The sequence below is a fragment of the Seriola lalandi genome, unplaced genomic scaffold (genome assembly GCF_002814215.2).
Source record: "Seriola lalandi dorsalis isolate HSWRI2012SDOR001 ecotype SW California unplaced genomic scaffold, Sedor1 jcf7180002054861, whole genome shotgun sequence".
NCBI lineage: Eukaryota > Metazoa > Chordata > Actinopteri > Carangiformes > Carangidae > Seriola > Seriola lalandi.
The window spans coordinates 3,942,165-3,953,931 of record NW_019525414.1 but is presented as its reverse complement, the minus strand read 5'-3'; the positions used below and the strand labels follow the sequence as shown (position 1 = coordinate 3,953,931).

The window sequence follows — 11,767 nt, the reverse complement described above, 5'->3', positions numbered from 1 at the left end:
GATGGTCGGTCGAGCCACTTTGGCTGCCGTGCACCTCGCTTCCTGATGCAAACACACACACACACACACACACACACACACAGTGCACGCAGCGTGTCCCTATGGGGCCGCCATCAATCATCAGCCCCATTGGCGTCCCCCCAACCACCACCACCACCACCCTTTTGTCCCTGATGATTATTTGAATCCAGTCCATGTTTTTGTTTCGCTCGGATTTTTTTTTTTTCTCTTTTTTTGAGTGTGGTCGGGGTAATTCTCCTTCACTAGTGTCTGGATAAAGAAAGACTAGGTCAGCCATGTGGATGCGTCTGTTGAACAGCTGAAGAGGAGGAGGAGGAGGAGGAGGGGGGTTTACAGAGACGGAGGGAGCGATAGAGAGCGTGGAGTGTGTGTGTGCATAGGAAAGAGAGAGAGAAGAGGGGGGAGAGCGTGTGTGAGTGTGAGAGTGTGTGTGTGGAAAAGGAAGCGGAGCCTGTAAACGGCGAACTCACTGGTTTCCTACCCCTCGAAATAACTATTACAGCGCTGTGTTACTTTTCATGTGGACACTATCATCGACAGCAACAACAACACGGCCGGAGGGAATAGGAGCAGTTTCGAGGGGGGTGGGGGGGTTTGCTAACGTTATAGTGCCTTTCCTCGGTGATTTCGGACGTGAAGAGTCTGTCAGTAAAGTGAAACCGTCTTTTGTTGAAGCAAGTGCTCGCCTGAGCCCCTCCGTGCGGGCAGCGGGGTTTAAAAAAAAAAAACAAAAAAAAAACCAGGGGATAAAAAGTGTCCGTGTTCGCCTCGCTTTGTCCCGGGTCTTGGATTTGGCCCAGCTCGCTTGCCTTTTTTGAGTTCGGTGGGTCATCTCGGGCAAGGCTCGCGTTTTCAACTTGTTTGCAGCAGGCTCTGGGACTCCAAGAATCACCAGACTGGCGGGTGAGTAGTTGAATACAAAAAAAGATTGCAGGATGGTTGTGGTTGGTGGAGGAGGGTGCAGACGGGGAGCAATGTGTGGGTGATAAAGAAGCGGAATTTGGGCGATAGTGATGACTAAAGGCGAGAGGCACTTGGATTTTGAGTTTAAAGTGGCTCGATTTTGTTTATATCCGGAGTAGGAAGCGCGTGTGACCTCGAGTCAAATGTTGTTGAGGGCTCCGGCGAGCTGAAAGTTGGCTGCATTGTTGTAAAACTTGGCTCTCCCTGGACTGTGTAGCAGACCCTCAAGCAACCTCCATGACCTGGCCCAGCCTGTAACAGGGGTTCAGCAGCTAATGGTTTTGAAGTGAGAGTAATGATAATGAAGTAAACAAAAGGAGAGCTTCAATAGCAACGTTGCTGCCCAGGAAACACACTTCAAAGCTGCAAAAACTACTTGTGCGTGTGTATTTGAGCAATCAATCAGTTTCGAGGAAAGAAAAAAAAGTTGCCTTTTCAATGTTGAAATAAATCTTGATGAGTCAGTGACACATAAATTTTGATGGGTGGGATTTCCCCATGTTTCACTGAAAGGATTGACTGTTGGATTTACAGCCTTGCTCGTGTCATAAATTGATTATTGGACAGAAATAATGGAAAGTAGCTTAGTGTTTTTGAAAGAGGGGTGGGGAATTGTGTGTGAACCAGTTGCAAACTGTTGAAGGACCACCAAATTAACTTGACTTCCCCCCTTCAGCACCCCAGAGGCTATGAACTCTGGCCCAAGCACATGCAGCCCTCACTGGGGGGGGGGGGGATCTGTGCCTGTTGTTGAAAAGAGCAGGGGGGGCGGTTGGCTGGTGGGATGTGTGTGTGTTTAGGAGAGGGCAGCTTAGGATCTGAAAGCAGACTACAGTTATTTGTCTGAAGGCAGCTTATCCAATGTTTTCCAGTTATAGTAAAAGAGGGAGGAGGGCTTGTTTTGTTAAATCACTGTAACATTGGTCATAGTAAGTCTTCATGTGACTCCAGTCAGAAGTGGAATCCACAGGGTTTGTGGCCACATAAGCACAAAGAAAGCTTCAGCCCTGAAACAAGATTCAAATCGGGGGGGCAGTGATTGCCTTCAGTCTGTGCCATATAAAAACAACCCTTCCTCTACTGCTGTGTTACTGAGCTATTACATGGACTCAGATGTTGCATCGCTAATTGTGAGGAGCTAATCTCCACCATGCCCAGCTTCCTGTGGCATTTTTTTGTCCCCTTGCTAGTTGAGAAGTGACCTCTAGCTTAATGATTCAGATGTGATTAATCCACTTGAGTGGGACGACGCTGCATAGGCTAATGTCTGACACAAGCACTGTAGATAATGGATGATTGTTGAAACAGAAAGGACATTTACTCCACCTAAAGTGTTTGAATGTTTGAGGCTCAGTCGGTTTTAAAAAGCCACGTGAATGGGAAAATTCTGTCATGAGGTGCAAATGTGGTTAAAATTTTAATAATGGTTGTCTTTCACGGTGCTCCTGTCACTCTGAACAATGCTGAACTGTCAGTCAGCGCTCTCCACTCTTAAATGGGAGTGATCTTTGATTTCAGTGTCATTAACAGATGGAGTGTAAAGATTTAAGCCTTACTTCCGTTTTACCGGCAATTTTCAGGTGATGTCGCTAGCCATATGATTTTTCTTTGTGCCACTGTTATGAAATAAAAATATGACAGCGTATACAAGTTGGGATTTGAGTTTTTGCCGTCATATGTATTTGACACTGAGGCTTTTACAGAAACTCACCATGTCACTCTCTAGAGGTGTCTTTTAATTTAGATGTGAGTTTTTGCCTTTTCCCATGGTCACTGAAGTGGGCTAGAGTTGGTCCTTTATTAGAGTGATAGGCCTGTTTCTGAAGTAACCAGCAGTGAGACAGAAATCATTATGGTTAGGCAGCTTCATACAGGTAACATGCAATCACAATCTCAGCCTACACTGTCATGTGGGAAAACTTGCATAGCTTGTATTTCTGAACACATTTTTAAATGGCATCCTCCTCACTTCCCCAGAGGTTAGGATATCCATTTAGTTTCACTACTTGTGGATTGAATGAAAGAGGAAGTGGTGGTCAGCCCTCTTAATGGAGTTGTGCACAAGATCTCGAGTTGGTCAGAAAGCACTGAGGATTTCACAGTAAGGCTGCTATAAGATGAGAATATAGCAGCCTAGATCTTAATTATGTACACACTGCCATACTGCTGCCGGTATCATTTCACATCATCTCTATTTGCAGTGCTCATACCAGTGTTTGTGGGAAATTAAATCTGATGTGCAATTTGATCTGGGTCTGAGTCCGCAGTCTGTTGTTGATTCATGTAAACCAAGGGAAGCATAGTAGCGGTGTGAGTCACCCCCCTTCACAAACACAAGTCTCACCGCTGACAAGGTACAGGGAGCTAGTAAACATTCAGCTCACATACAGGCGCATGTATGAGTGTCACCTCTGAGGAATCTGAGGGACGATATCCGGATCAAAGAGGCTGTTTCTGACCATACAGAGAGAGAGTGAGGCTGTAACGGCTGTCTAGCTGCTCAGAGGCGGCTGAATGTTTGACAGGGCATTGGAAAAACGTTATTTAATCTGCTCGCATGATGGCCCTCACCGGGATTGCACCATGCTGCGTCTCTGCCCCCTTTTTTCCTCCCTGTGTCAGGATGATGGCAATTCCTGGCTGGTAGAAAAATACTGTCCGTGGGTGTTTTTTAACGGTATGATGTAATGCATAAAGAATCAGAGAAAGGTGAGTTGTAACTGATGCGGTGTTGGCGGCCCGCTCATTTTCTTTACAACGAGTATGTCTGCTGGGGTCTTGATATTGTTTCCATGCGGGTTATAGTCTGAATGACTCTATATTCCATTGTCATTACAACGCAACGACCCTGTTGTTATGATAATAAGCTACATGAATGAAAACAGATGTGTCGTTTGACCCATTAAAAACAAACTGTAGGATGCTGATCAGGTAAATGAAGGTAGATTACAACTCTAGCTTTTTGGCCGTCTGAATGTGTCTTAACTGCATATATCTCAGCCACATAAAAGGTATTGCTTGCAGTTACCCTCCCACTTTTGACCCCAACTATACAGAAATGCGAGAGCTGCCTTGTCATAAAGCCAGGCGGAAAATCAATGAGAAGTCATGGCTTCCATACCATTGTTGGTATCACTTCCATCCCCCAACACAGAAGCAGACTCATGGTTTTGTGGAGCGATGATAAATCTTTTCAGATCTTGTTGATTCTTTAGAAGGGTTCTAAATGGGATGAGCTAGCTGGGCATTTCCTGACCTATTGTCCTTGCAGATAGTGGTGTACCAGTGACTCATTTAGAATACATTAACCACAGATTGACATAGTACACATGAAACAGTCTTAGCACTGCTAAGGAGGCAGTACCCTCTGGTGGGTGACTACTGAAATAGAGATGAAGGACTGGAGAGGTGCTTTGATTGTTCATAGAAAATTCCTTCTAATTTGTTGTGTACACAGAGGAAGGGCCGATATCTTTAATTAACACAAACCTCTGGAGCCAGCGATGAGTGAGAAATTGGTATAATTGAAAATAGGCCCTATCTCCTTTTCCCCCCTCTCTGTCTGTACATCCTTAAAGCAGCTGAGCCCATCGGAGGGCACTTTCACACATGTTAAGTGGGGGGACATCTGGCCTCGTTAATTCAGTGCATGGTCATAAAGTGGAATGGCGATTCCCCACAGGGCCGCCTGCTCTGAACACCATCAGATGGAGCCTGTGTGTCCTCGATGCTTCCTCGTCCTCCCTGTTGACTGTCCCTCTGACACCAGCTTTGACACTTCAACAAGAACCTCCTCGCAATCTCGGCTCAATGTACACAAGTGCAGATGTCCGGGGAAGATAAAAGTGCCAGTGGCAGTTCATAAACCTTCATGTCCCAGAAAATAAAATTGTGCTTCTGTAAAGCTGTAATGTGTGATTTTGACCAATCCTCATTTTCATTCACTTATTAAAACAAAGGAGCGAGATGCTGTTTGGGATTTAATAATTTACTTCACCTAAACAGCTTTTTCCCTGCACCATATATTTGATATCAGTGGCCTGTGGTCATTAAGTGTATGTGATATGATGAGTGGGCTGTCAGTCTATATTCCAGTATCCACCTTACGTCTCTGCATCCTCAGGAACGGTAGCAAATGATCAAGTGACAGCACTGGGCTGAAGCGTTCATGCGGCGCATTCATATCCTATTTTAACGAGTAAACATTTAATGTGTTTAAATGTATCACATCTTTATTTATGCATAGAATCTGCTGTTAAGTCTGAATTATACATTAGCCAATGAATAATGCATCAGTGCCATTCCTTAATGATTACTTGCCAGGCAGCGAATGGTGATATTTGCTGATAAATTTACCCATTGATCTTGCTTGTGTTTAACCAGGCTTGTAGAGATGATGTCTGCTGCTGCTGAATTTTGTGTTTAGGGAGGTTTTTTTTTTTTGTAAAGGATGTAATCAAAAGCAAGCTAATTGTCTGGGTTTTATTTTAATAAGATGTCTTTTAAAAATGACAAGTGAGCCCTGAGGAATTAAAGGAAAATGGATAAAATGTGAATTTTCCGAGGACTCTACTCAGTAGTTGTTAGATCTCAATTCTACCATTTTTGTCTAATATCTCAGTGAGGTTGGTGTGTTTACATATTGTTCCCTTCGTGGCTGCTCTTAGGATGAGTGGTTTATCCCCAGACCTCGACAGATCAATGTCCAATTACAGTGTTGCCTTGTAGTCATTACACAGCAGAGTATGTTTGTTTGAAGTACAGTGTCTAGACGATGTCTGTCGGGCTGGTAATTTGGCCCATACTTTGTGAAGGTTGTCTTTTGATACTGCGTCTTTATTGGCACTGCTCTTAACAGCTGTACCGAGCCAGATTATTGACACATTATCCGTATAATACTCTGAGTCTAGCATTGCCTAAGCCTTGAAGCACACCCCGTTACTGTGCAGATACATTGCTGTCCACACAATGAGAAAATATTGACTTGTTGTCACTCACTCATTTGATTAGTTGTGCGGCTGATTCTGCTTTTCATTTGTCACCCTGGCAACGTAAATGGGAAAACACAGCAACAGCGTCTTTCTATCCAGAAACGAAGCACCGGAGCATTGCAGACTATCACATCTGGAAAACCTCTCTCTAAGCAGGAATGAATGTCTTTATCACTCACGGTGTATCATTGGCACTTGTCAGCTCAGCTAGTATCCACCAAAAGCCAACATTTGACAGCTTTTCTCACTGCAGAATGTGCAGCTGCGTGGGAGTGATGTACTCCAACAATTCCACTTTGATTTTACAGCTCAGTTGAGTGAGATTCATCCGTATATTTACAGTGTTGGCGAGTTACTCCATTTTCTTTTGTCTGTGAGAAGAGCAGCTTAAAGCAGTCTGCTGCTGTGTGTAAGCCAGGTCATAACGAGAGCACCTTACATTTAATCCAACAGGATTCATCAGTGGCCTTGTTCCTCCAAAAATAATGAGGTAGACAGTAAGGGCTGCCCCAGGCTGCATGTAGGGAGTTGATCTCTCTGAACCGGCAAATCATTCCTGTTTTTTATGCTAAAAAGACAGGCTAATGACTATTCTTGATGTGTGTCAGTGCTTTAAGTTAACTAGCGTTAATTCACAGAAAGATCTAATGGGCTTGATTGTCAAGCTGAGTCGAGGCAGTCAGTGAGAGGCTTGTGCTCGGGTAGGGGGGGAGTGTAATTGTTTTTGCTGGCGGTGATTCTCTCTGGAAGGGATGACTGCACAATCCAGATATGTAAACAAGAAGAAACTGAAAGGCAATATGCTGATACCTTGTCTGTTTCCTCTTGATCAACCTAGCTTTTGAAATGCAATTTCTGAAGCTTTGCCCAAACACTCTTTAGATTCAGCTTGGCAGTAATGGTTGCTTTACAAACCTGCGTCTGCTCAACTAAGCATTTCAAACATGTAAATCGAACGTGGAAATTAGAGATGTTGAGGAAATCATTAACTGTGACGGCGCAACCTAAAACAAAGAGAGGGAGAGTTAAAGACAACAGATGCTCAAAGGGTTTGATTCTGCTTATTGGTGCATGACACTTATTTGTGCAGCGGAGACTCTCAGTGCTTTCATAGTAGACAATGATGCCGTGTCTTGCCAATGCCCTGCCAGTCATCTGTTCTCCAGAGGCATTTGCAACATTCATTTAATGTTTATGTATTTATCCAAACCTCACATTTCTTTGCTTGCTCACGCCTGGTGTCATTTTTACACACTTGGAATCAGGTTGCTGGTTTGTCTGCACAAGACATCTTGTAGTGTTTATCACGCTGTAGCAGAGTAGACTTCCACCTCTTATGTTTCATAAATAACAAAGCTGCCCAGCCCTGCGCCAGTAAAAGAGGAAGGTTGCTTTGATAAAGTGAGCTGACTCTATTGGTCCGATAAAGATCAACTTAAAACCCACCAGGAAGCAGTCCAGTTTGCAAACACACGGTTTTTGGGGTTAGTGTTTGAGTCAGCGTCGGGGCAAGACTGGACATCTGTCTCCTAGTGATCTATAATGCCCACAATCCCTCCCACAGACTGTCGGCTTTGGCACTCGAGCAGTACACCGGTTGCTGTAGTACAACCAGCCACCCACAACAGTGACTTATCTCGCTAGCATAACAAACAGCGCGCTAACAAAGAGGATAGAAAGCAATAGGACACACGGCAACAGTGGACCTTAAGAGCCCCGTGCCATCATAACTCCACTTCAAAATGGAGGCCTTTGTTCTGAGATTGTTGGAGAGGACATCATAGCAAGGTAGCAGCACATCTTTTCATCCTCGAACACACTCACTCCCACTCAGTCAGTCTGCTGTCGGTGAAGGAGATCCTCTGCCTGATAGGGCTTCAGAGAAAGGTATTCCTCCGGGACTGTTGTTGAGGGATTTCTCCAGTTCTCCCATGCACTGATTAAAGGGACACTTGTAGATAATCCTTTTAAAAATAGGTCTTTGTTGTGGCAGTGTGTTGGAGTGAGGTGGGGTGTGTGGGGGCAGAAAAAGCCCCAGATTGGGATTTTTAAATGGTTATCACCTTGGTATGATCCGCCACTCTGCTAACATAAATATTTAATTACAGGGTGGCTGAAATAGAGCTGTTACAGACTGCTGGTGAGAAATGGAGCTTCTATTTAGAGCCCATACTGTTCCATAAAGTCATGGCATTGGTAGGCAGCCCAAGGTTATTAGTGTGGTATGAGAGTAGTGTGTGTTTGTGGTGTGTCTGTGGGTTGCTGAGGAGTTCTCACTCTTTTCTTGCTGCAGTGATATGAAGGAGAGAAATGCACTCAGTCTGTTATTGAGCATTCACTCATGAATCCTTGATGGATTACGGTTGTGTGTATGTGTGTGAGAAGGAGCGCTGTTGTGGCAGCAGCAGCACTATAGTTAATGCACGGCAGCGGTGTTCAGGCGCACTTCACTTGAACTATTTCTACAAGCAAAACAGCTGTATGTTTTACCCTTTACTACCTTAGTTTTGCTCTGTTTCATTTCACATGCCCCTTTTCCTCTGGGTTCTTGTTCGGTGTCATTCATTTCATGCAAAATTGATCGCCAAGGCTTGCATCAATGCTCGCTACAATGAAGTTCTCACAGTGTTGAGACAGATTTCCTGACACAGACTCTCCTAACCTTACACTTTCGCAGTTGAGTGAATTGGACCTTTAAATTGATATCAGCCTTGCTTTTAGATTTTTGGCTACGATTATGAAGTGGAGCCTGTATTAAGAACTTGAAAGTTACTGCCACCTCATTTAAACAGTGATCTAGGCTTTGCTTGATTTATCCTGTTTACTCATTACATGATAGCTGTGGTGAAAGCAATTACTTTCAGCTTTCAAGTACCTTGCTTTTGGTCACAGTGCGGCTCTTACTCATTTCACTGGAGCTCCCAAGGTTCCGTGGCTTCCGATCAGTCCAGTGAGTGGCATGCGCTAACATCTTGCCTCTCTGTGTAGGAGATAGGTGGGTAAACACAGCAGAGTCCTTGAACCACTTCCCATTCCTGCTATTGGATTACCAGCTGCCTTTCCGGGCCTCATCTGCACAGATGAGTGCCAAGATCAATGGAGCTCTTAGTGCAAAGCTAATTCGATCAGGACTGGCTTTGCTACTGCTGATCAGAGATTATTTTTTTTTTGACGTGAAACAAAAACTTAATCAAGTCAAGCCCATGTCCAATAGCCCGTATTTTCAGCCGCTCCAACTCCCATAGACATCAATTAGGAGGCATTTCATATTCATTATTGAATTGTTGGGTTGGCCTGCTGAGAAGAGGTGTGGAGATGGAAGTAGTGAACTGCTGTGTAAAGTGATCTGGCCAGTTTTGCTGAGTGCAGCAGAAATGCTGCCTTTTCTCCAGCAGAGCAACTGGCATCATAAATAAGCTAAGAGCATGTTTTTAGAGGGATGAGGTGTCTCCTGCTTTGACGTTGAGCAGAGAGAAAGGGTTGAAGGGCATATTGACCCACTTGTTCTGGAAAGCGAAAAGCAGACTCTTCAGTGCCCCTTGTTCCCCATTAATTATTGTTTGATGCTAATAAAGGAGGGGGGATGGGGCATGTTATGAAACATAATTATTCATTGCAGCATTTCCCCCCAACGAGCCTTGTTCCCCCTCCCCTTGTGCTAGGTGAGGAAGCTGCCAAGGCTGTCAATTGAGTACAGCAGGCAAAGATGTCCCCTCAGCCTTTTAAGGAGGGGACAGGAGGGAGCAGGGTGAAGGGCGCCATTTGCCCGAGTGATATATGAGGAGAGACAGCAATATATGTAAGGAGCTGCTGAAAGAAAGATAGAAGGTCAAGGCACATTACACTCCAGCCATTTATTGGCTGAGCACATAGTCTGAACTGAACTGCAAATACAGTTGCTCAGCAGCAGCGTTTTTTGTTTATATATGTATGTGTGTGCGTGTATGTGTGTGTGTCAATGGCCTACACATTTTAGATTGACACATGTGTATACACATAGATGAATGCAGTACTGTAGTGAATATGCTCTCAGTGACTTTTTATAAGCTTGCAGATGCAGTGGGAAGCTATTTTAACAAGACTGTAGCGCCACAAACCTGCCCTCCTGGATTTCCACCGAGTGACTGCAATGGCAGAAGCACTAGAGGCTGATTTCCTATGCATGAGCACAGCATATGGTGTGCTTAAACACAATGAAAGCATAGGATTAGTTAAGAATTGTGTCTCATAGCGTTGTGATAATTGAGTGCTCTTTAAATGGTTACTCTACCGCTATATTTTTTTTTTTCTGCTGCTGTTACTTTGTTAAATTATAAGAAAACAAATTGTTATGGTGATGTTGTCTATGTTATAACAGAGTGTGTCATTGGCATAGGCAGGCCTTAGTAGTGTTTCCATTGTCATTAATGGCCCAGTGGCGAGAGCAGGAGTCGGTGAGACCGCCACGGTCAAAGCCTAACATTAACATTCCAAGAATATCTGAGGCTTATTCACAGCAACTCAGCTGCGCAGCCGGCTCAGTTCACCTTTGGTTTAAAGAAGACAACAGCGGGCATATAGTCAGCCTGAACAGTGTTGTTTTGGCAGTATTAATGTGCCATTGTTATTGCACAGTGAAGGATGCAATGTGTAATCCAATATATTGCAGTTGTTAGGTGTTTGGAAAGATGAAAAATATGCAGCTCGTGTTTGCTGGAGGCATAACACACTATCAGTTAGGGATCAAGTCTCCATTTCACACATGAACAGGCAGAGTTAATCTGTGGATCACTACTGTACACTGTGTAATATCCAGCCTCTCTTCTCATATTTTCCCAAAAGCCCATTGTTCTAGGCTCCTGCTGCTAACGCTAGTTGTCTTTTCTAGCTCATGTGTATTTTTAGGGTGAAGACTTTAGCATTCGCTTGAGGTCCAGGTAGTAAACTATACAGGGCTGTCTCCTTCAGACTCTTTAAAATTAATTGTGTGTATTTTCAGCCTACCTGTGTGTGTGTGGCCTGTGTGTTTGTGGCAGGGTGCACTAAAATGCTGCTGCTGTGGGCCCAGTGGCCCAGTCCCAGCCACTGCATGTTTTATGAGCTGTCCTCAGAGGATATGGGAGCTCTGAGCTCAGATCCTGCTTGTTGTAGCAGCGTTTTCATCACTCCCGGCCACTTTCCCCTAGGTTTCTTTTTTTTTTTTTTTCGTTTTGATGAGGGAGAGGAAACGCATCCAGAATCGGGCAATATTTACAGCACAGCCCTGTCTGTGGCTATAGTTTAAGAAGCGTGGCTAGCTGCATGGAGGCCGCACAGTCCCATGTTTCATATTATTCTCCTCATGCGCATTACAGAGGGTGCTTTCCCCTCTGCCTATGATCACTGGCCTGCACGACTCAGACGGTGGATGACAAGACTGAATATTCCACTCCCATAATCACCTCCCCCGTTGACTGCTTTCTAAAGCTGTCCTTTTCCTTGAACAAACACATCTCCAACTGGCGAACATTCGCTGACAGTGTCTATTTGCAGTGCTTGCATATTGACTTGTGAGTTATAGCTCTGGTTGCGAGAATGCTGAAATTAGCATGGAGGATAACGAACAAACAGGGATGTTATGTGTAGAAGACAAATGGCGGTTAGTCATGATGGTTGGTCGGGTGGTGGTTGGTGGTTAAAGGAGAGGCATTTGCATATGATATAATAGCCCTTCCTAATTAGAGTTAATACCATCCTGTGGTATCTAGAGGTGGAGGTGTTTTTTGGCTCGGATCATTATAAGACGTTGAATGGAGGGATTGCCCCCCCCCCCC

At 44.5% G+C, this 11,767-nt stretch overlaps 1 protein-coding gene across 2 annotated transcripts in view; it reads left to right on the top strand.

The window, feature by feature from the left end:
* Window positions 1-360: 360 nt before the first annotated feature.
* The window catches only part of rerea (arginine-glutamic acid dipeptide (RE) repeats a), a 90,115-nt gene continuing 78,708 nt past the window's right edge, over window positions 361-11,767 (top strand). For both annotated transcript variants that reach the window (XM_023427729.2, XM_023427727.2), the window contains exon 1: window positions 361-924. The gene's annotated coding sequence lies outside the window, so the exon portion shown is untranslated. The remainder of the gene's footprint in view (window positions 925-11,767) is intronic.